The 24,019-nt window shown below is 39.5% G+C and overlaps 1 protein-coding gene across 1 annotated transcript in view; it reads right to left on the minus strand.

The window, feature by feature from the left end:
• ARHGAP24 (Rho GTPase activating protein 24) overlaps positions 1–14,917 on the minus strand; it is a 554,910-nt gene extending 539,993 nt beyond the window's left edge. The window contains exon 1 of the mRNA XM_070393355.1: positions 14,901–14,917. The gene's annotated coding sequence lies outside the window, so the exon portion shown is untranslated. The remainder of the gene's footprint in view (positions 1–14,900) is intronic.
• Between the last annotated feature and the right edge of the window lie 9,102 nt (positions 14,918–24,019).

Here is a 24,019-nt window from a genome sequence, read left to right on the forward strand (position 1 = left end):
CAGCTTTTAAATTACTGTTCTTGTTGCTGTTACTGCTGCTTGCTTTGTTTGCTTGCTTGCTTCTTAAATCTCAGAAATTGATCAAGGCAGGCTTTCTGAAATAAAATTAGAGCTAAGAATACTTTCTGACTTTCCTTCCATTACATGAGTTGCACTTCCATAATTTCTACTTTCAGTAATCAAAAGGAAGAATAATGATAGCGAGCACTTACTAAAGGCTTATTTTGAGGCACTGTGCTTGGTCTTTACATGGACTACCTTATTCCATCCTCACTGAAGTTTCATAAATTAGATACCATTATTAGCTGTGCATTACAGATCAAAGAGCTAGCAATTAGAGGACAGAAACCCAGGCAGTAGACTCTGGAGCTGACATTCTTGAGTTACTTCCATCAGGGAGTGAATACAGACACTGCAGTCATTTCCAATTTAGTTTATGTTTTGAAGTACTTTGAGTCTGTCTGGGGGCTGCAGGAAAGCAGTAAGCGTTCTCTTGTCTACCAAGCTACACTTGAACCCTAGCAATGTCTAATAAATTAAAGACAACAATAACAAGGGATTATGCTTTATGCTATTAACATTATTAATCTGATCCTGAATTGGCCCAGCAAGTGTACTCAAAATCTGCTCAGCCATTTCTTCTGTTGGCAAAGAATAGGGGTCTCGTTTAGCCTTGAGCTCTTCATTTCCTCATTTGCATTTCATCTCAAATAGTTGATCTATTAAAAAAAGTTATTTGTAACTTATCCTTGTCAAACAGATTAAATGTAGCTGGCCTCATAGATTGCTTCGAAATTGCCAAATATCAACAACCGACAAAGAGCTAATGCTGTGGCAATGGAACATGTCCTCATCTAAAACAGAAATTGGACCTTTTCCATAGATATTTTATTGTTATGCACAGAATTTCCAAACTAAAACATAAATTCAAAAGCCAGCTTTTGCATTTTAGCCTGCACAGCTTCTCCTTTTGCAAATTATGGCTGTGTTCTTTCTAAAAGGAAATCTGTAAGTCAGAAATAGAACCTTTGAGAATAGTGCCAGGTAAAAAATCTAAGACAAATAGCAGGTGTTGATGGCTGACAGTGAATAGTCTTTAATTGCAAATGCCACATGCAGGAGAATAAATCCAGTTTCTCGAGCACAAAACACAAATAAAATGGAGGGATTTATTCACTACATTTCTTCTAGAATCTGCATTTACTTGCAAAAGATTTTGCTTTCTTCCATTGACAATTTGTATTCTGAAATTAAAGGAAAGTCACAGAAAAAATATCTTTGCAAAGATAACCCTTCCAACTGGGAACTCTGTCACATTCCTACCCATCTTCTATCTCCCTCTCTACTAGCTCTCATTTATTTAGACTAATTTGAACATATCCAGATTTCTTCTTTTGTTTAAAAAATAATGTTTTAAACAATGCTTTCTCTCATATTTATTAGAAAAACAGTCTACTCCTGTGGTCTTTACTTCTACTTTAATCTACTCATTTATTCATTCATCCTTCATTAATTCAAGAAATATTTATTAAGCATCTACTATACATAAAACCTTATACTAAGTGTTGTTGGAAAAATATATAATTATGTTCTGTGTTTATCCTAGCATCTCTTTGCCACAGAAATTATACATTAAGACTACATCATTATAATTTTTTAATAATTGAAAACATGTAATTTCCTTCCAGAAATTTGCATCTTTTCAGGCTGTTCAGAGCTACGCTTTAACTTCTAATGGTGGCATTTCAGGTACAAGGGAAGAATGTGTTTTGAAAGGGACTACTGCTTCTCTCTGTTAGGTACTAAATGAGAGGTTAAACAATAGAGGATGTTAGATGGAAGTGGTTGAAAGGGGGAGACAAAATAAGATACAGCAAATTCAACCAGTGTATTCAACCAGGGGTGATACTGCCTCTCAGGAGACATTTGGCGATGTCTATAGACATTTTTGGTTGTTACACGGGGTGAGTAGAGCGCATGGACGCTGTTAAACATTCTTAAATGTACGGACAGTTGCCAAGCATTTAAGTCCCCATAACAAAGACTTGTCTAGCCCCAAATGTCACTACAGCTGAGAGTGGGAAACTCAGGATTAGAGAGATGAATATAATTTTTGTTTCCTACACCACAGCAATGATTACCAAGTAGCAACTTGTAAACAACTGGGGTGGGCCAGCTTGCATATATAAGAAAACCAATTGTTGACCAAATATTTTGCAAAGTGCTGTCATCAGACTATTAGTCTCGGGTTTATTAGTGTGTTTATTAGAAATGCAGAACCATGAGCCCCACTGCAGATCAACCAAACTCTGCCCCCTCCCCACCAAATTCTGTCAATGTTCAGAAAACAATGCAATTATTTTCATAAAAAAGAGGTGGTGTTAGAACTAGCAAGAAGGGGAGTGGGTAGTTGTGATGTTTGCGAGAGAGCCCTGATCTGCTCCTCAGAATATCTGGGTTTGAATCCACATTCATGTTTGCAAGACTTTGTGACGTGGGCAAGTCACTAAACTGTCACTAAGACACTTTCCGCATCTGTGAAAACAATCTGACATGGAAAAAACTAGAACAGATAACACCCAAGAATGTATCTAACACACAGTATCAATTACATGGCATATTCAGGAGCTCTTGCCATCTGACATTGTTCTAAGCACTTTTTATTTATTAACTAATTTAATCCTTATTACCAAATTTCAGTAGGTAGTACTGTTATCTCCATTTCATCAGATAAGGAAATTTAGGCACAGAGATGTTAAACAACTTGCTCAAGGTTGAGCAACTGGTAAATGTTGGAGACAGCCAAGCTCCATAACCCACACACTGTCTCACTAAGCTTTTCCAAAGTGTTGATTGATCTGTTGCCTCAGACACGGAAGATAATGAAGTATGAGATAGGTTATTCAGTTAACAAATAATTCTTAAGTGTCTACTATGTGCCACTTGCTAGAGATAGAGCAGTGAGCAAAACAGATATCATGCCTACCCACTTAGAACTCACAACCTCAGTCAGTGTGTGCACAGAGGAAAGCTTGTCAAAGACTCAGATTCCCAGACTCATCCCTGAGAGCCCAGTTTGGTTGATCTGCAGTGGAGCTCAGGGTTCTGTGTTTCTAATAAACACACTAATAAACCTGAGACTAATAGTCTGATGACAGCACTTTGCAAAATATTTGCTCAACAATTGGTCTTATAATGTGTGTTACTGGATTAAAGCCGGGATCACATGAGTTCTTTACAACTCAATACTATCTACTGGGAAAGCAATTCAAGATATATGCCAAATGCCAAAGAGGTGACTCATTGAGGGCAGAGAGAGTGCCAGAGCGGCACTTAAGCAAGAGAGATTACCTGATGGGCACTAACTCCTAACAAGAGACCAGTTAAAAGTCGGGAATGCTCAGAGCCCCTTTCCAGAAGGAAGGCCTCCTGCTGTTCACATAAAATGGGTCCCTTAGTTAATTCTCTGAAGGTCATGCAGGGCAGGGACTCACTGAGGCACAGACTGATTGTGAATCAAGGAACCCAAAATCTAGATCTCAGGAGTAGCTTTTCATTTCATTGCTCACATTATTGAGCCTCTTTGCTCGCATACTAAGAGGGAATGAGACCCACAGACTTTGCATGTATTATTACCTAAACAATAGAAATGTAATATACATTTATATTCAAAACTACTACATAGTTACAATAACAATCCTTATGTAGCTCAACATATACATTGCCCAACAGAAACATTAAAAATGAATGCCATTTAATTACAGGAATCACTGGCATTGAGAACAGAAGAATCAGAAGACCTGGGTTCTAAGCCTAACTGGCCACTAAGGATGTAAAATCTACTTAATTGCTAAGACTATCCAGTTCTTCTATAAAATGAAAGGTTAGTCAAGGTGATCCAATTTCTGTTTACAACCATATATGAAATTAGTGAGTCAAAACAGAATAGAGAATAAGTGCTTCCCTACAGTAAGTGTAAGTATTGTTAGTGTGTGTGTGTATGTGCATGAAAATTTTATGTTAGACATACCTATACAGACTCTGAGTTATGATGTAAAATCCATTTCTCATTGTAGGCTTTAGTCAATTCAGTTGGAAAGCCACTGATTTAGAAGATCCCTTCCAGCTCCAAAAGTTGTCTCATTCTGTGGTCTCACCTCACCCATTAGTGACCTTGTAAATTACCACATGATGCTAACTAATCCAAATTTGTTTCTGCTTAGCTGCAGCTTCAAGCACCAGATGTGTCCATTATCAGCATATTCTGTAAAATATTTATGCACCTAGAAGGTCACTGACCAATCTCTTGTGGCTGTTTCTTCTCTTTTGAGCTGATTCTGGTATTTTCCACTGACCAACAGAGCTAAGGGAACAGTAGGCTACACAGCTACAGCTATATCTCTACAATAAGAGAAAATCCTTTTTTAAAGAGGTAAAAAAATATCATCACACCACCTACTCCTATGGATAAGAAAAATATAAAAGCCCATCTGAGACATGATCTCAGAAAATTAACGGGTATATAATTAAACTTGGTGTTTGGAGGAGCCAGATTAGAGAGCACAATAAAACTAGGATGAACTAAAACCCTGGAGAAATTATAAGCAGAGATTTCCCAGCCTTACTCCTCAAACCTCTCACACCCATTCTGAGAGTTCTGTTGTACCTACTTTAATTCCTGCCTAAGAGTAATTAAGTTAGGCACATGGTGTTATAACTTCAGATTTATGATAAATTCTCTTTAATGACAATTATTTTTTTGGTATAGGATATAGGGTAGGTACCCTCCCCCAATATCCACACTTCTCTTTCATTTCCACTTTCTCTATTCTTACAGAAAAGTGTATCAGAACCACATGAGAGAATGTCTTAATTACACCTACCCATCCAGAGATTCTAAGAATCAAAGAGTATAAATGCTCACTTTTCCACATAAAAAGGCCATCCCCACTGAGTAGTACAAACTGGAATTTTTGAGTTATGGGACACCTTTGTAGCGTACTCCTCCCTGCCCATAGCTAATGGTATCAGCTGATTTACACCTGTGCTGAGGAGTTTCCCAGACATGCATATAAACATATCTAGGAGACCGAGGACACAGGCAATGAGGAACTAACAGAAGTAAATTTCCAGTATGGTAAGTAGGGGCAGAAAGAATTAATCTCACAGGAAAGGTTGGGGAGAATTTGCAGAGTTTGAGCATCAGAGAGAGGTGGTGCCAGATACACAGCTACTACAGGGCTTCTCCCCACCTAGATTCTGGGTTGGTTTGTCTACACTAAAAAGTTCCATCTTGCTAACGAAAGGAAATATTTCGCTAAACTTTTAACATTTTGAGGTTTAAGCTACCTTGCTAAGAAATCCCCACAACTGATCATGCTCTAGACTAGAGGAAGGATGCCATTCCCATGTCCTCTCCGCAGTGGAAGAACTGGGATGAGAGCCCTGGTGACCTGAGCCATCAGCCTGGCTGCCCACAGGCAGTAGGACCTGTTTGGTGGAGGTGAGGCATACAGCTCCGCTTGGCAACCACAGCAGTGGACCTGCATCTCCAGCTCAGAGAGCACCAGTGATTTTGCACATCCCTGGACTTGGCAATAGAAGCAAGAGCAATGGAGCTATTGAATCTTAACTCAATAGCATGGACTGTGTGTCTCTGGTTTATAGACCAGCCACAGAAGGCCAACCAGCAGCTGCAGCATCAACAATCAGGACTAATTTGGGGGCACTGAAAGATGTCCTTGAAAAGTCTCAGACGTATTGGGGAAGACCTTTGCAGGCCTGCAATGCCTGATATGTAGTGCAAGCTTTTAGCCAGTAAAATTTGGATTCACTGGTATTAAAACATTCTCACAAACTAGTGAGGGCTACAGATCTTCATTGCATATAAGAAAGAGTAACTTCATTGTAAACAATCCCAAACAGAAATCACTAAAGCCATTTCTGAAACAAGAGCATTAAACGTTCATGGTGATCTTTGCAGGCTGAGTAATTGCAAAGAAACTTCATCTTTAGTCACAAAAACAAACAATTACCACAAACAATAATAATGAGGCAGCCCATCCATTAAGTGACATTCATCCATTGTTTTCTTTTTTAAAACTTATCTTTATTGATGAAAGTATTACAGATGTCCCTCTCCCCCCCAAACCCTCACTTCACCACACTATTGTCTGTGTCCATGGGTTGTGCATATTATCCATTGTTTTTAAGTTACACTCTACCATGCAAAATGTTGGGAGGGGGCAGAAATTCACCCATTAGGCTTTAGATCAGCGGTTCTCAACCTGTGGGTCACGACCCCTTTGGGGGTCGAACGACCCTTTTACAGGAGTCGCCTAAGACCATTGGAAAACACATATATAATTACATATTGTTTTTGTGATTAATCACTATGCTTTAATTATGTTCAATTTATAACAATAAAATTGGGGGTCACCACAACATGAGGAACTGTATTAAAGGGTCCCAGCATTAGGAAGGTTGAGAACCACTGCTTTAGATGCTCACTAATATCTCTTGGACTATCTGACAAATTTCTCTGAGAGTAAAAAGCACAGTAGTTTATAGTGATTTCAATGAGAATTGGAGTTTTCTCTTTACTTGAGAGGTGGAAATAATCAATTCCCTCAATAAGCTTTTTTGGGAGCTGTAAACAGTTTAAGCAAAATTAGCATTGATTAAACTTGAAAAACATTTACCTAGTGAATCTCAGAATGAATTTAATTTCCCAGTCTTTGTGCAATATCAATTCCTGATTAGTCCTTCATTTAATGGAGATGTAGTAAGTCCAGCATTGCCTCGGGCATTTGGACATTGCACTAAACATTGCTGTGGATCAAAAGAGGGCCAAAAGGGCACCCCTTAGTTCTTTGAAAACCTGAAATCTGGCTGAGAAGGAAAATTATACAAAATGAAACAAATCAAGATTATAATTTCCACAATATTCCTTTGCTGTTCCTGTGGAAGATCTATGAAATCCCATAAATACTTCCTTCTCACACAATATGTGAGTGAGCATTCTTAAAATAATTATTTGATATACCCAGGAACATAAAAAAATGAATAGATCATTCATATAAAGAGTGTCTGTGATAGAGGGAGAATTCTTTTTGGACAAATACTTCAGCAACGTTTGTTGATTTTTGTAGTTTAAATTCAATATGTCCAATATCTTGTTGAATACTACAGGTCATAAAAATAAAGGTATTTATAGAATAAAAACTTATTCATAGAAAAAATAGAGAAAGTGGGAAATGGGGTAATCTTTATTAAACTTAGTCCAGAATAAGGCTTCTATCTTTTAGGTAACCAAGAACTAGTGAATATGTCAGCATTATATACATACCTATAGGCAAGACATTGCAAAACACCATCAGTTGTTAAATTTTAAAAATAAAAAAAAACCTTTTCCCAAATAGTTTGTTCCTCAAGAAATCACAAACTAATAGAGCCTCTGAATTACGAGAAAAATGTTAAGTTCCCTTTAAACATTCATCTGAAAATCAAAGTCTTTATATACTGTTTTAGCAAATGTTTGTCTCTTCAGCCTGTGGTTGGATTCCTCTATGGAGAAATCACTGGGTCCTAGGACATAAGTGCACACTGATGCATACTTGTCTCCTTCCTTCTTTATTATTGTCAGTGTCCATTTATGTGACTACTGGCAATAAAAATACCACTTGTAGACAACTTACCACCTCAATTCACTGTTCTATTTCACTTAAATGAAGTATTGCCCATTATTTCAGCGACATCTCATTTATGATAGTGTTTATTGTCATAAAGCCTATATGTTGTTATTTTTCACCCAACAGCAAAACTAGAAGATACTCCTTACAAATATAGACAGGCTCATTTTATTTCTCATGTCATCCTTAATATTTGACTTTTCAAACATTGCTAGTCATAAAAGATATTGTTTAAAATACAAAGTATCACTGTGAAATTAGATTTCTAAAAACTAAAAATTTTAAATGCTGTATAAAAATTACATCATTTTTATATTTGAGCAGGAAAGCTGAGACTCCACATGCAATAGGCAACAGAAGAGGTATTCTGAGGGTTCATGTCCAAATAAGCTACTGAGGCCCAAAGCCATCAATCTCTGGGATGTGACAATGCAGCCAGATGCTGGGAACTCAGAAACATTAGCCAATGACTTGCTGCTTTGATAAAAATGAACCAACCAGTATAAGGATGGCTGAAGTCGGACTGAGGAGTAGAAAGCTAGAATAAGGAGCAGATCAAAGCCCAGATTGGGTATGTAAGCAGAACTAAAAGCCTGTTATAATCAGGACATAAGATAAGAAGAAAGCTCCTCCAACTGTAATGTAAGCTCCTTGAGTATAAAAAGTATGAGTATATATATAAAATCATTAACCCCCATCAGAGTGGTCAATTAATGTTTGACAAAGAATGAATAATTTGCACCAATGGTTTACTTGAGAACCCAGACCTCAACCTCCAGTCTTCTTCCACTTGATTTTATTTGTACTCTATTTTAATTTTACATTTTTAAATTGAGATATAATTTGCATGTGGATCTTAAGGGTTCAAATCAATGACTTGATAGATGCATACACCTGTATAACCAGAACCAGCTTTCTGGGTGTGCTATCTGTGCAGTCATACAGGGACCCGAGCTTAGAAGGGTTCTGTGCCTGACTTAATGCTCTGCTGTTGCCAAAAGTATATTAATAACTTTTGAAAAAGGAGCCCCACATTTTCAATTTGCACTGGGCCCTGCAAATTACGTAATAAATCCTGTATGAAACTCACACCTCTATGTGGTTCCCTCATGGCCTTTCACCACAGATTACTTTCACCTGTTCTAGAACTGAAATAAACAGTGTGATATCTATCTATCTATCTAGCTATCTATCTATCATCTATCTATCTATCATCTATCTCTCATACCTACTTGCAAAGAATCTAGCAGCAGAATAGATCTTGAAATATAGTTTCTATGTAACAGGTCAATGACCAATCTTTGGTCATATCTTTTCATAATCTCTGGTTTACCTGGAATATAATGGCAGCTTGATAACTTTGCATGAATAAATTAATTAGAATAATAACTATCCATCCCCTAGATTTATTGTAAGGATTATTGGGATAATTCATGTAAAGTGCCTGGCACAAAATAAGAGCTTTGTGAACATTATCATTAGGTTACTAGTAGCCCTGTGCACGAATCCCTGCACAGTAGGTCGCTGCCGCACTCCTGAAGCTCCCCCTGTCCCCTCTCATAACTTGCTGCCCTGCCCCATCCTATAGCTCTCTGCAGCCTGCTTGTAGCCAATAGGTCGCTGCCCCGCCCTCCTGTAGTGCCCCCACCACCACCCTCCCCCCCCCCCCCAATAGCTTGCTGCCCTGAGCCCTCCTGTAGCTCTCCGCAACCTGCTTGTACCTCGCTGGCCCACCCTCCTGCTGATCCGTGATCTGGTCTTGAGGTCCTTGGTCATTACGCCTCAGGGCATAACAGCTAATTAGCATATTCCTCTCTTATTATATAGGAGGATAATTTAACCAAAAGAACAGTGTCTGCAGAGGCTGATGAACTTGCCAGGCAGGTGCTGCCATGTAAGTGAGGGAGCCAGGACTCTAACCCGAGTTTCTCTGACTCCAAATTCTTGTGCTTACTCTAAAATGCTGCTTCCCTGGAATGACCAAATATGTACTTTGACACTCAAAACAGAAATGGTAATTATGCATTTTTTTGTAAATAGACAAATGAATTTTTCTTTATCAAAATATTTGCCTACAGCTTCAAGTGTGCTTATTGTATATTTGTTTTCTAGTGCCAGGATTTACTCTGAAAGTCTAGTTAAGCAACTTGTAGCATACTTTTCAGCAATCCGTGAACCAAAGATAGCAACACTTTTTGATTTTCTTGCTGGGAAGTACTCCTATGAAACACAACTTGAGACTAATTTAGTTGCATGCATAAGCCAAATTAGTCAACAGCTAAATTTGATTCAAAATCTACCAGAATCTGTCTTTTCTGAGTTGTATTTCATAGTAAGAATGAACATCACACCTACCCATTCAAATGTTCCTGTTCTTAAAAATACCAGAAGGCTCTCCATGCTTGTCTCTTTAAACACAGCACAACTTCACAGATTATTTGCCTTTAACTTAGAAAGTTTCCACTTGATAGTGTGGGATATTGTGTTGGGATTTTCTCTTTGCCTCTCATGGCCACCCTCACCCTTCTCAAACCTGGGGTTCTGACCTGCATGGACTACCCTAGGACTACCCTGCCCTCTGGCGAGGCAGCTAATGGCACACAGAGGAGGCAGCAACAGATTCAAAGGGAGGCGGGGGGGAGGGAGGTCAGGCACTTATGTCCTTCTCTCCTTCCAACTGGGTCACTTCGGGTTGGCTGCATCTTGCTCCCAGAGGCCACATCTTGCCACACAGCTCTCCGTCTCTGTGGTTTCAGTAGCCCAGGAGCAGTAATGGCTCTGTGATGTTATGACCCAGGTTCATCACTCTCGTTTGTTCCTTCACCTACGTTGATCCTACATATTTGCAAACAGTCCCTTTATTAAATTCTCCTTTTATTTCTCAACCCTGATTGATACAGGTGACTCCATGATACACCCGTGTCTCATCTAAAGTAGCTACAGCAGCTGCCATCTGGCATGACTCAGTGTTCAAGTGTCAATCTATGAACCAGGAGGTTGTGGTTCGATTCCTAGGCACATGCCTGGGTTGCAGACTCAATCCCCAGTGTGGGGTGTGCAGGAGGCAGCCGATCAATGATTCTCTCTCATCATTGATGTTTCCACCTCTCTCTCTCTCTCTCCCTTCCTCTCTGAAATCAATAAAAATATAATTTTCAAAAATACAGTGACTACAGCAGCATTCCCTAAGGATAATCTTGACTGAAATAATAATAAAAAAAACTTTCAGTGGTCGATTAATTTCAAAGAATGGCTTAAGCAAAATTAAATGGGGTTCTTACTTTAGAATCTCACACATTTTTGCTGTATAAATGATCACTGAAAAGCCCTAAGAGGAGGAAATTACAAGCAGCATTTCCTACATTTTACTTTTCCCACACAGTAGCTTCTAAGACTGCAAGGACAGAATCTAAGCAGGACTGTAGTAGAATGATAAACGAGGTGGCGATGCAGAAGGCTTTGCCGGGAGAAGCAGTCAGGTGACCAGGCTCCTGTCCTGTGCTGGTTGGAGTGCCTCAAGTAGGAAACTGTGCAAGTGTCAGGGGAGGCAGAGCTGTACTTGCCAACACAGCAAGGGATTTCTAGCTGCTGGAGTCAGCTAATTGGTATTTCTTCTGCCTCCTCCCTAGTGAGAATTTCTGTTACTGGCTGTCAAATCTCATCACGTCTCTCAAGACTATTCATTGCTTTTTTTCTCTTCTGGCCACATTATATTTTCAATGAGAGTGGCCAGTTGTCTTCCTGAAAGAAACTAGCATGTGGATTTTCAAAATATCCTTTCATCAATCTTTTCTCTGTTAACCCTCTTATTTCTTCAGGGCTTCTGGGCTTAAGTGCCAATGAAAACTGAGTTTTGTTGTAATTATTCACCAAAGAAAAATGCTTTTCCTTTTAGCCGGTAGGTGACCTCAAATACATTATGGGTTAATTTTACTGTTTTGGATTATTAGCCATTTTGCTTAATTTCATATTGATTATTGTTTTTTTAAGTGAATAGTGCCACCCTGGCTATTTTGGCTCGGTAGAGTATTGGCCCATGCACTGAAGGGTCACGGGTTTGATTCCGGTCAAGGGCATGTATCTGGGTTATAGGTTTGATCCCTGGCCCCTATCGGGGCACATGCAGGAGGCAATCAAACAATGTGTCTCTCTCACATCCATGTCTCTCTCTCTCTCTCTCAACCCTCCTCCCTCCCTTACACTCTATAAAGATCAATGGAAAAATAATATCCTCGGGTGAGGATTTAAAAAAAAAAGTGAATAGTGCCAAACATCTGAAAGTCGGATAACCACCTAATTGTACATGCTATTTTTATTTTGCTCATTCTGTTTGACTCAATTAAGTTCATCTTACTAATATGCAGTTCTTTTTTGAAATATGTTGACACTCTAATTGGTTTTGAATACCACTAACTACTGTCTGCATCCAATGATGTATTTTACCACTCTTAGATGGATACATTTATTTACAAGGGACATATAACCTTAAAGCTTGCAACCTAAACATAGCAATGACCACCCCTTGCCACTGACTTTTTGCCCCATGGCCTTCAATTCACATAGTTAGGGAGTCTTAACATCAAAAATCTGGGTTCAATCTTGGCCTATGATGTAGGACCAGTCCTGCACTAAAACATCAATGATTCTGCTGCAAGACAGGCTCGTCCCTGATCCCACACTCATCCTGAACCCCAGTTGTTATGGTTTTACTCTTGCCTTGTTCCTCCTGAGAGGCTCCTTCCTCCTCCTCTGGTTACAATGACTAAGCCTCAGCTCCACAGAGGAGCACACAGTAGTGTCTGATCTTGGTGATGTATCTGGTAGCGTGTAGTGCTAAAGGTGAGGGCTTTAGGGCCCAACTGCTTTAGTCTACAGCTCTGGTCCCCCAATTGCTAGATTTATGTGCCCCAGTTTCCTCATTTGTCTAAAGAAGCTAATAATAGTTTCCACCTCATAGGTTTGCTGTTATGTTTAAACCAACACACAATAACGGCTCAATAATTTTCAATTATTATCCACAATCCCTTGCCAGCCCCTTTGAGACGAGGGTCCTATCTCTTTCCTCCAGTTATAGTAGTTGAGTTCCTATAGGAAACAGAATCTCACTTAAAATATTCAAGAGATTTGAATTAAGTTCAATCTATAGAGGAATGGGCACAGTTAAGAGAATCACCTAAGGCTTTTGAAACACCTAGACACTGACAACAGAGGGAGCCATTATCACAACATTTTGAAACACTGGGATCCAAGGAGAACCCAAGCTGCAGAGGAGGGGTGGCATGAAGAGCTACAGTTGCACTTATGGAAGGACTGATTCACTGCCAGAAACATGGCCCAAGCAGAGAATAGGAAAGAAATCCTGTTCCTTTCTCTTCTCCCATCTTCAGTCACTACTGCTACCTCCCAATGGAAGCCAGCTGGCAAAGAATTGTGGATAATGTAGTCCTTAGGAGTAGATCTCTTATGGCAGACAATTAGGCCACAAGGATGGAAAATGGATCTAAGGACAAGGTCAAGCAGAAAGCAACCAGGAAGCCAGTCCTTAGTGAGTTTTTTGCAAATCCAGTCCCCTAGATTAGAGCTACAGTTGCTCTAATCACATTTGCGGATGCTCAGCCATCTCTTTTGACTCTGTGTCTGCTCTAGAACTGGGCCCTGAGGTCTCCAGACCCCAACTATCCTCATCAGGCTGTACCCTAGGCCAGCTTTACTCAACACTCAAAGCCTAGGTTCTGAGAGAAAAAATTTTACAGTTGGGTGTTTTTTTACATGACTGTTATTTTTTTACAACCTTAACAGCCAACGTGTGAACAAATAATCAGGTCAGTTATAAAATGATCCAAAATGACTAACAGATTGGCCATTTTTCTCTCTGTTGGTTTTAGTCATAAGTGCAAGGTGATACTGTGGCAGAATTACTGGGAAGGGGAAAAATATATACTGAGAAATGAACTGTTGAGAGATAATCCTCCATGAGTCTTATGCATTTCTGAATGTCTTAAAAACAAAGGCACTGATAGTCCTTTGATGCAGGCCGTATTTTCAAGGATGCTTGTATAGTAAGTAGCCTTGGAAGACAGAGACAGTTTTTCTCAAAAGCAGAGCATAGGTTTTCTCACTGCCCATGATTAAAGGTTGCTGATGCCTCAATTCCACATCCCTCTCCTGTAACTCAGCCCACTGTGTGTGTAGGTGTCACTGTGGGATTCACATCACCCTGTGGGAAATGGAGCTTAGGGAACAGTACAAAATGCTGATTATCTAGCTACAGGCATTGGCTTTGAGTAACAAATTGTGTTACATCTCTAACCTAGGAGACTTGTGTCCAACCTAGGAGACTTGTATCCTTACCATCAATTAACCTGTGGTGGGTTAACTTATTAGATTACAAGTAGGGTAAAATCTCAAACATTTCACAGTTCTTGATATATATATATACTTCTAAGTAGTTTAACAATATAGGCTCCTTTACATAGGGACTTGTGTCAACTGGTGGCTCCATTTTAAGAGATTTTGTTGGCTATTTTCAACTCTTTTATCAGTTCTTTCTCTAACACATAAATTCAAATTTTAAAATGATACAAAAATATTTTTACTTAAATGCTATATAAGCCCACATGAAATCTAGAGATTGTTTCATCATTGAGAAGTAATACATTGGCTTGACACAGATCATTTCTGTTAGGCTAAAAAAGAGTCACCCATCCCTAAAACACACACATACACATATGCACATGCATGTACATATATATACACGAATACATGCACCACATAAACATACATGCACACAAGCACATAGTCTATGAATCTAGATTGTGTTCTGGATATAGTTATCTGAAGATACAAAATATGTTTAAAAAACAAGGTAACCTCAAAAGATAGCAGCAGATGTGGCATATCTCAGCAAAATTTCCCTGACTGTGAGATACCATAATAAGAAACATAAGGCATTAGTGTCATATTAATGCAATATGAATGGTCTCATTGGATCCAGAAAGCTGAATTCTTACCCTGCTACCACTTTTCTATTCTTACAATTCACATCACCATTTTAGAACCACTTGTAACAAAAACCAGTGCTCTGTATTCTAAGAAAATATTTACAAGTACAGGAAATATTTACAAGTACAACCACAATTGGATTCAGCAAAGCTTCGTCCTGATTATGGGGTAGTGGGTTGTGTGGGTTTGGCAAGGAAGGGTACTCACTTAGCTTCAGCTTTCCAGGTAAGCCCATTCCCCCATAGTCAACCCTGTGTGAGGAAATTAGCCAAAAGACAAGATTTAGAATGTTTCAGGCAAGTGCCCAATTCCCCCAAAACCAGAACCAACAGTGGAAATTTTGCAATTTATGATTCATCCACTTGTAGTAAGCATTAACTATGGCTTATATTCTTTTTATAAAATTGTCATAAATGTTTTTGTCTCCAAGAAAAATAGATTAATAACTTCATATGTGGCAGAGCCTTTGGCAGCATGAGGGAACTATTTGCCTATAGTGGAAGGGAGGGAGATCATGAAGATATGAATGTACACACAAAGAAAATAAATCACAGTGTACAGAAGATTTTAACCATCTTTGATCAAAATGGTGAAATCCTCCCCATTGTCCCTCGGAAGATCCAATCAAGAAAGCAGCATGATGTAATGGAACAACAAAGCTTTGCATTTGGAGTTAGGCAGTGCAGGCTTCTAAATCTAGCTTCCCTTTTATTAACTATGTGACCTTACTCATGATACTTTATCTGGACTCTAGTTTCCAGACCCATTTAAGAAAAGAGAAAGGTGTTTGTTGTTTTTAAATAACTTGCTACTAAAAATGACTGAAAGCATAAAATGACAGCACCTGGAACATAGTCAGCATTCTCTAATTGTCAGCTGATGTTATTATTATCTTTTCATTATCGTTAACCATTACACTAGATTACCCAGAAAACAATCACTAGATACCAGTTTCCCCAAATTAAAGCACATTGAAGTAATGTGGTTGATTACAAAAATAGGTTCTTTATACTTTTTTTATTTTATTTTATTTTTTTAATATATTTTTTTATTGATTAAGATATTACATGTGTCCTTATACCCACGTTACCCCCTACCCCCCACCCCCCGCTCATGCCCTCACCCCCCTGTTGTCCGTGTCCATTGGTTAGACCTATATGCTTGCATGTAAGTCCTTTGGTTGATCTTTACCCCTTACCCCCACCCTCCCCTACCTTCCCTCCAAGGCCCAACAGTCCAATCAATGCCTCTCCGTCTCTGGATCAGTCCTTGTTCATCAGTTTATGATGTTCATTATATTCCACAAATGAGTGAGATCATGTGGTATTTATCCTTCTCTGACTGGCTTATTTCACTTAGCATAATGCTCTCTAGTTCCATCCATGCTGTGGCAAATGGTAAGAGCTCCTTTTTCTTCTTCCTCTTCTTAAAGAATACCTTTCAGCATTTCATATAATGCTGGTTTGGTGGTGATGAACTCCTTTTGCTTTTTCTTATCTGTGAAGCTCTTTATCTGACCTTCAATTCTGAATGATAGCTTTGCTGGATAAAGTAATCTTGGTTGTAGGTTCTTGGTATTCATCACTTTGAATATTTCTTGCCACTCTCTTCTGGCCTGCATGGTGTCTGTTGAGAAATCAGCTGACAGTCGTATGGGTACTCCCTTGTAGGTAACTGAGTTTCTTTCTCTTGCTGCTTTTAAGATTCTCTCTTTGTTTTTTGCTCTTGGCATTTTAATGATGATGTGTCTTGGTGTGGTCCTCTTTGGATTCCTTTTGTTTGGGGTTCTCTGTGCTTCCTGGACATGGAAGTCTATTTCTTTTACCAGGTAGGGGAAGTTTTCTGTCATTATTTCTTCAAATAGGTTTTCAATATCTTTCCCCCTCTCTTCTTCTGGTACCCCTATAATTCTGATGTTGGTACGCTTGAAGTTGTCCCAGAGGCTCCTTACACTATCTTCATATTTTTGGATTCTTTTTTCATTTTGCTTTTCCGGTTGGGTGTTTTTTGCTTCTTCATATTTCAAATCTTTGACTTGATTCTTGTGATCCTCTGGTCTACTGTTGGGAGTCTGTATAATATTCTTTATTTCAGTCAGTGTATGCTTAATTTCTAGTTGGTCCTTTATCACAACATCGAGGTCTCACTAGATTTCTTGAGGATCTCACTACATTTATCGGCGGTTTCCATAAAATTCTTGAAAAATCTTGGAAACATGGTTTTGAACTCTATATCCAGTCGTTTGCTGTCCTCCATTTCTGTCATTTGTGACCTGTTTCTTTGTCTTCGCATTTTGTCTGCTTCCCTGTGTTGGTAGAGTGGTTTTGTGTGCTAGGTGTCCTACAGGGCCCAGTGGCTCAGCCTCCCCAGTTACCTGAGGTAGATACTCTTGGTGCACCCCCTTGTGGGCTTTGTGCACAGTCTTGTTGTAGTTATGCCTTGATTGTTTTAGGTGTCACTGGGAGGAATTGACCTCCAGGCCAATTGGCAGTGAGAATCAGCTGTGTCTGCAGTGGGAGAACTTCTGTGCTGAAGACACCCTTCTGGGGCAAGACTTGCTTCAGTGGGGCTTTGGTGCTCACTGAGTCTGCCCCCTGAGTATGTTCCTTATGAATCTGAGGAGTTGTAATCTGGATGGTCCCTTCTGACCACTGGGTACACTGGCTCTTGGATATAAGGAGGTGCTAATTAAGCCTCTTCCTGAGGTTACCCAGCAGGAGCTACAAAGAGATATGCAGATTCCCCATCCTTTTTTTGGGGGGGGGGGGGTTTGGGGGTGCCCAGATGAGGCCCAGCTGTGAAGCAATGCAAGCTGCTGTGGGGCCTTGGGCCTTCTCTTGGAAGTTCTGGGTCTGACTGGCCCAGCTGCAATTTGTTAGGTAATTTTCAGTTTGCAAAGGACCCGGGCATTCATATGCAAAAGCCTTTGCAGCAGCCTGGATGGGGCGGGGTCTCGGAATCAACAGGACAGAGCAAGCAGCTATGGCTGATCCTCAGCCCTGCCCTGAGGGGCCACGCGTCTCAGTGTCCCGGTAATTGCTGCCAGCACCTCTGAGGGAAAGCTGCCCTCAAGTTCTGAGTTCTGCCTGCTGCCAGACCGTCCAGTTTCTCCCCGTATGAGCCCTGGGACCCCAGAGATTTCCCGGAACCAGAGTTCAGAGCAGTCGGGAGCTTGTGACTCCCTCCCGATTCAAAAAGACAGCCGCGTCCTCAGGTGCCAGCCCCTTTCCCCGTGAGCCGGAGCCTCCGTACCTCTGCACTTTACTTTCGTAGCTCCTCTGAGTCTGTGTGCTCTTCTCTTTCCTTCTAGTTGTAGAATTTCCACTCAGCCAGTCTTCCTGTGGTTCTGGATGATGACCGTTCTGTCTTTTCGTTGTATTTTTGAAGTTGTTGTCGGAGGCAGCAATTTCCGGTGTTTACCTATGCCGCCATCTTGGTTTTTCCCAGTTCTTTATACTTGCATATTGATTCTCAAACAGAGTGAAGCAATGACGAAGGAAGTTACTCAAGTATGTATATGAATATTGAAGAGGAGAGGAACATGTATGTATTTTGCCAAAAGAATGCTTAACATACCTGTTATTTTTACAACACCAACAAGAGAAATTAAACTCTGACAAAATTATCTTGGAGGTTGATGGTGTGAAGAAGATACAGGGACAGCAGAAACAGCATGGATTAAGCACGATAACTTTGAGGGTACATGAATCTTAGAACTGGAAACCAGAAGTCCCTCATTCCCACTATCTTGATAAAGACATGTAATTCCCTTATGTTTCTGTGCTAAATTTTCTCATTTAATACAAACTAGTTCATGTTATCCAGTCGTCAAACTTAAAGGAACACACACATTTATTAGATTATGTACAATTTTCAGATGGAGAGGTTACCTCCTGGCCTAGCCTTCCTGGGAAATTCGGGTTCATGTCCTCCCATATGGATCCATTTCCCAGCCCACTTCATGTAAATGGTCCAGGCCTGACAAAAGGACTGCAATTTATCTCTTCCCACAAATAACCTTGAGAGATTCTATGAGTTAATGGATGACTATAGCTATAGATGTGAGAAATGTTGCCTGTTTTCTAAGCCAGACTCTTCTAGCTGATTCACAAGTTGTAGACCATTTACTGTCTCAGGGGTTTCTTGGGAGAGAAGTTTCTGTTTGTTCTTCTTTATACAGTTTAAATGTTAGTATTCATAAAACAGATGTCTGCAAGGCAGTGCCAGTTAGCTTAAACACATATGAAATTAGTCATTTGTAAAGCAGATTCACATATTTCTCTGATGGGCTGCAAGGCTCTGATTTTGAGTACTAATTCATGTTTTAATACATTTCTAGTGGCTCTTAAATTAGCTTTTTAGCCAACCATCATGGATTATTTTTGGCTCATTGGACTACTAATTCTAAGTATAAAACAAAATCCTATGAGAGAATGGATAAAGAATTTGTCCTTGAAGTTACACAAAGAAGCAAAAATTCTCTCCAGGAAATTAATACTCTAATTATAAACTTTCTGGTTGAGAAAGTCTTGAAAAGCTTTGTCTCTTCTATGAAGTCAGACGTCTTTGGTTTGGCTTCATTTAATGTTTCCCATTCAGAACATATGGGAATATTCCTGAAACATCAGAGCAGCTGGTCCTTTCGAAATCAGAACAACTTTTCTTTCTAAAGCTACTTACACTATAGAAAAAGGAATCCACTCTGCTGGCAAAACAGCTGTTCTTATTTCTGAAGGACATGGCAATGGCTAAGGCAACATGTTTTCCTGCTTAAATTACAGTTTTGGAAAAGAAAAAGATCAATCATTGTTTATATATTGAGTTGTAATATCAGTTCCCTTCTTTTAACTTAGCCCATTTAGAATGTTTCCAAATATTGGAAGCATTAGCACACAGCCCACAAAGTTCACATTTTGACTGACTTTCTCAGTTGACATTTGAATAGTTGACATCTTATAGTAGAAACAACTTTTCTGGAAGTTTCTATACTGCACTGCATTTCTCCCAGTATTTCCAGTTGTATAAGCAAGATGTGAAGAAATGTTAATGATGAAAGAAAAAGAGGCAATGAAACAACTCAAAAAAGTATGTTCAGAGTTTAAGCAATATTCTTAGTCATATATGCCCCCAGTAGCAAGGTAGAATTAACACTCTAGTCTGTGCTCTCTTGGTCCACATAACAAGCCTCAAATGTTCTCTTGACAACTCTTAGCTTTCTTGCACAAATGTGACAATTTTCCTATGCAAGACTTTCACAACTAATAATGAATCTATAGAAGTATTTCCATACCCTTGGAGGAAAGAAATATAAACTTCTTAGCAGAGTTGAGTAAAGGCTAAAAGGAAAATTATTTTCCTGGATAAAAAAAAGGTGCATTATAACTGAAGCTTGACAAATATTTGATTAAGAAAATATTTAGAGATTCAAAAATAAAGACTCCATGTGGCAAGTCCCCATTTCGGCAAAACCAGAGAAACTGCAATTCCATGTCACCACTGCATTGACATGACCTGCAGGGCACCAAATTGTTGCTACTGATCAGTAAATTCCCAGATCACATTTCCTAGCTTTTGGATTAGCAATACAATGGGAGCTATTCTCTTTGTAAAGCCACTTAATCTGTGTTATCTTGTGGTAAAAATAACTACTTTAAGCTCCTACTATATGGAGCTCAATGCTTTAAAGACATGACTTGTTAATCCTTTCATTATGCATTTGGGGTTGGTGAAATTACTACATTTTACAGAAGAGCAAGTGAACTTAGAGAATTTTATAATATTTCTCATTTATCTTAAAATTCTTCAGCATAGACAACGTGACATACACTTTTGATATATAGTTTTATTTTATTCCCTAGAGTGATTAGTAACATGTGAAGTACCTATATGGGGAAACACTTCAGGGTTAGTCAGCACATTGAAAGACTAATCAAAGTCACAATCCAGAGCCTGATACTCTAAATTCTTCATTTATCTTTCAACAAATCAGAGCTTTTCTTAAGTAGCATAATGGAGGATACTAACATTTACTAAAGAAGTACAAGTGACCAAATTGATTTGGGTCAGTTCACAAAACTGGTTATTGGTTACATAACTTGCTCAAAATGGTGTAGCTGGGATTTGTTTTTTGTTTTGTTTTTTAAATCATCACCCAGGAATACATTTTCCATCAGAGGGAGGAGGAGGGGGAGAAAGAGAGAAACATCGATGTGAGAGAGATACATTGATTGGTTGCCCCCTGCACACTCCAGGACCAGGACCAGGGAGCAAACCTGAAACCAAGGCACGTGTCCTTGATCAGGAATCAAACCTTCTACCCTTCAGTCTGTGGGCCGACACTCTTTTTACTGAGCCAAACTGGCCAGGGAGTGTGGCTGGGATTTGAACACAAGTTTTCTGATTCAAATAACACTGCTTTGAACCACTATGTTTAATCATCTGGCCTTATTTTCTAACATACAACAGAGTACTCAGTTCACCCTTGATTACTAAGGGAATGATATACAAGAAAAGTAAGGAGAGAAGGAAAAAAGCAAGAATAATCCTCTAAGTCTGTCACACAAATGACCCCACCACAAAATTCTTGGCAAATTAAGGTCTTAGCCCTTTACCTATTTTCCCACATTTGGCAGTTATATTAATTTGCTAGGACTTCCATAACATAACGCTAGAGACTGAGTGGTTTAAACAAGAGAAATTTATTTCTCATAGCTCTGAAGTCTAAGAACAAGGTGTCAGCAACATTGGTTTCTCCCGAGACTTCTCTCATTGGCTTGCAGATGGCCGCCTTCTTGCTGTGTGCTCACATGGCATTTTTTTCTGTGTATGTGCAACCCTAGTGTCTGTTTGCCCTAATCTCATCGTGTCATAGGGACACCAGTCAGACTGAATTAGAGCCTAACATAGGGGCCCCATTTTAACTTACCTCTTCAAAGACCCTATTTCCAAAAGTCACACATTCTGAGGGGCTACGGATTAGAGCTTCAACATATGAATTAGGATTGTGGGACACAATTCAGTCTATCATGGTATTTTATAAATCTCCAAATCCAGGACATTCTGCTGTCCCTTCCTCTTCATCGAAATTTTTGTTCCCTTGGTTTAGGTTTTCAGTATGTCCCACCTACCCAGTATAATCGCCTTCCACATCCTATCTCGTACACATCCACAGTGTTCTTTACACCAGTGCCCTGCTGACAATTGTTGATAAAGCCTCTTTTTTATAATAAACCCCAAATACATAAATTCTTGGTTTAACAGAATAATAAATGTAATTTGATTTTCTTTATTGTCTCTTAGTTCCAAAGGTTGAGAACCACTGCAAAAAGAAACCAATACCAAGATCTCAAAGACAGCTGCTAAATCACTTATAAGAATGTGCTGAGAGACAGTAAAACTTATTCCACAAGCATTAGAGATCACTCCTCTCCAGTCACAGAAAGGCTGGGATTATTTTGTAGTTTGGAGAGTGCTGTGGAGAAATTCCACCTTCCAGGGGAAGCTCTTTCCTGTGTCACAAGCCAAATGAGAGGTGCTTTGAGGATACCAGTCACATAGCTAAACAAGTGTTTAGCAGTTTAGGGAGCTTAAAGACTAGCATGAGATGCTGAAGTTAGATCAGCCCCAGATGGAAGAGGAGACAGAGAGAAAGAGAAAAGGAGAGAGAGAGAGAGTGTTAGAGTGAGCTATACAGAGGGAACTATCCTAGGAATGGCCTACATTTTCACTTATCATGGGGGTGAAAGTAAATATACATATGGACCAAATGAGAGGGAGCTGGCCTAGGAACATCTTGAAAAGATTTCTACCCAAAAGAGCTAAAGTAACTCTGCAGAAGGATGAAGTTCCAGGAATCAGAAGGGCTGATGAAGAGTATAGCAAGTGGCCTGCTGAAGGAAAAGAGAGGTATCTCATGCGGTAGGAACTCCAGCTACAGCAGGTCTGAAAGGATGAACCTCCAAGAAAACATCAAGAGCAACTCATGACAGCAGGAGTCCACCTGCATGGCCATACCAAAGCCAGATCACAAGTGCAGTGTACTCACAAAGCTTCCACCCTTCATCTACTCCAGCCCCTGTATATGGAGAAGAGTAGAACAAGGACAGAACAGCAAAGACACTTCTGCCCTCCAGTATCCTGTGAGGAAGAACACCCAATCTAAGGAGAGGAGAAAGCATTAACTTCAAATGAAAGTATTGTTCTTATTATTGCAAGGATTGGGCATTTTAACTCCTAAAATTATACTGTACTTCTCCCTAAAAGTGATCAGAAAAGCAATGATACCTGCACAAAATTTCATCTAGTAGTAGGAAGTTAACCAGCCCAAAAAGTGGGTTAAAAAGTGAAAGAAAGAATAGAGTTTCTTTCTGATGCATTCATCAAATTGAGCACAATCCAATAGTTCTGTTTTTTAAAAGATATATGACAAGCATAAATATAAGCTCTAATATTTCCTTCTCCGTGGGCCCTACAGCAAGGACCACTGCCCACTAACTATGTGGCTGTTTTTCTAGGCTGGCCTGGTCAAGCTACTGTCCAGCTTAAAATCCTAGATGTGTTTCCATTGCCTGTGGTTGAGATCTAACTTTTTGATAGGAACATGCAAGATTTGCATGCTTTTCTGGTCTCCTCTGCCTACCTACTTGCAGTTGAGAGCTACCAATGTGCATGCAGTTCCCTACACAGACATTAAAGACATCTTCCTGCACCTATGCTCATGCCATTCCATTGAATTTGTCTTCCTTTTCCTGTTCCACACTTGGTTTTTATTTCTATTTAAAACTTAGTCAGATGTTACATTATCCAGCCTCTCAGCTCACCCTTATTCAGAATGTCATACACAGATGCTCCTTGACTTACCATGGGGTTATGTCCTGATAAACTCATTGTAGGTTGAAAATATCATAAGTCAAATGCATTTAATGAATTTAATACACCTAACTTGCCAAACATCATAGCTTAGCCTAGCCCAGTGGTCGGCAAACCGCGGCTCACGAGCCATATGTGGCTCTTTGGCCTCTTGAGTGTGGCTCTTCCACAAAATACCAAGTGCGGGTGTGCATGTACAGTGTGATTGAAACTTCGTGGCCCATGTGCAAAAGTCGGTTTTTGGAAAGGAGATAGATGAAACAAGTATACAAGATGAGTGTGGATGGGAGAGTTGGAAGGGGTCGACCTCAGCGAACATACCTCAATCAGATTGAGGACGTTTTTAGCAAAGGCCAGCTTAGGAGTACCCTAACTAAGTTAATAACAATGTACCTACCTATATAGCTTAACTTTAAAAAATTTTGCTCTCAAAAGAAATTTCAATCGTTGTACTGTTG

This window comes from Myotis yumanensis, unplaced genomic scaffold (genome assembly GCF_028538775.1).
Source record: "Myotis yumanensis isolate MYYU_CA2020_CCGP unplaced genomic scaffold, mMyoYum1.0.hap1 SCAF_1, whole genome shotgun sequence".
NCBI lineage: Eukaryota > Metazoa > Chordata > Mammalia > Chiroptera > Vespertilionidae > Myotis > Myotis yumanensis.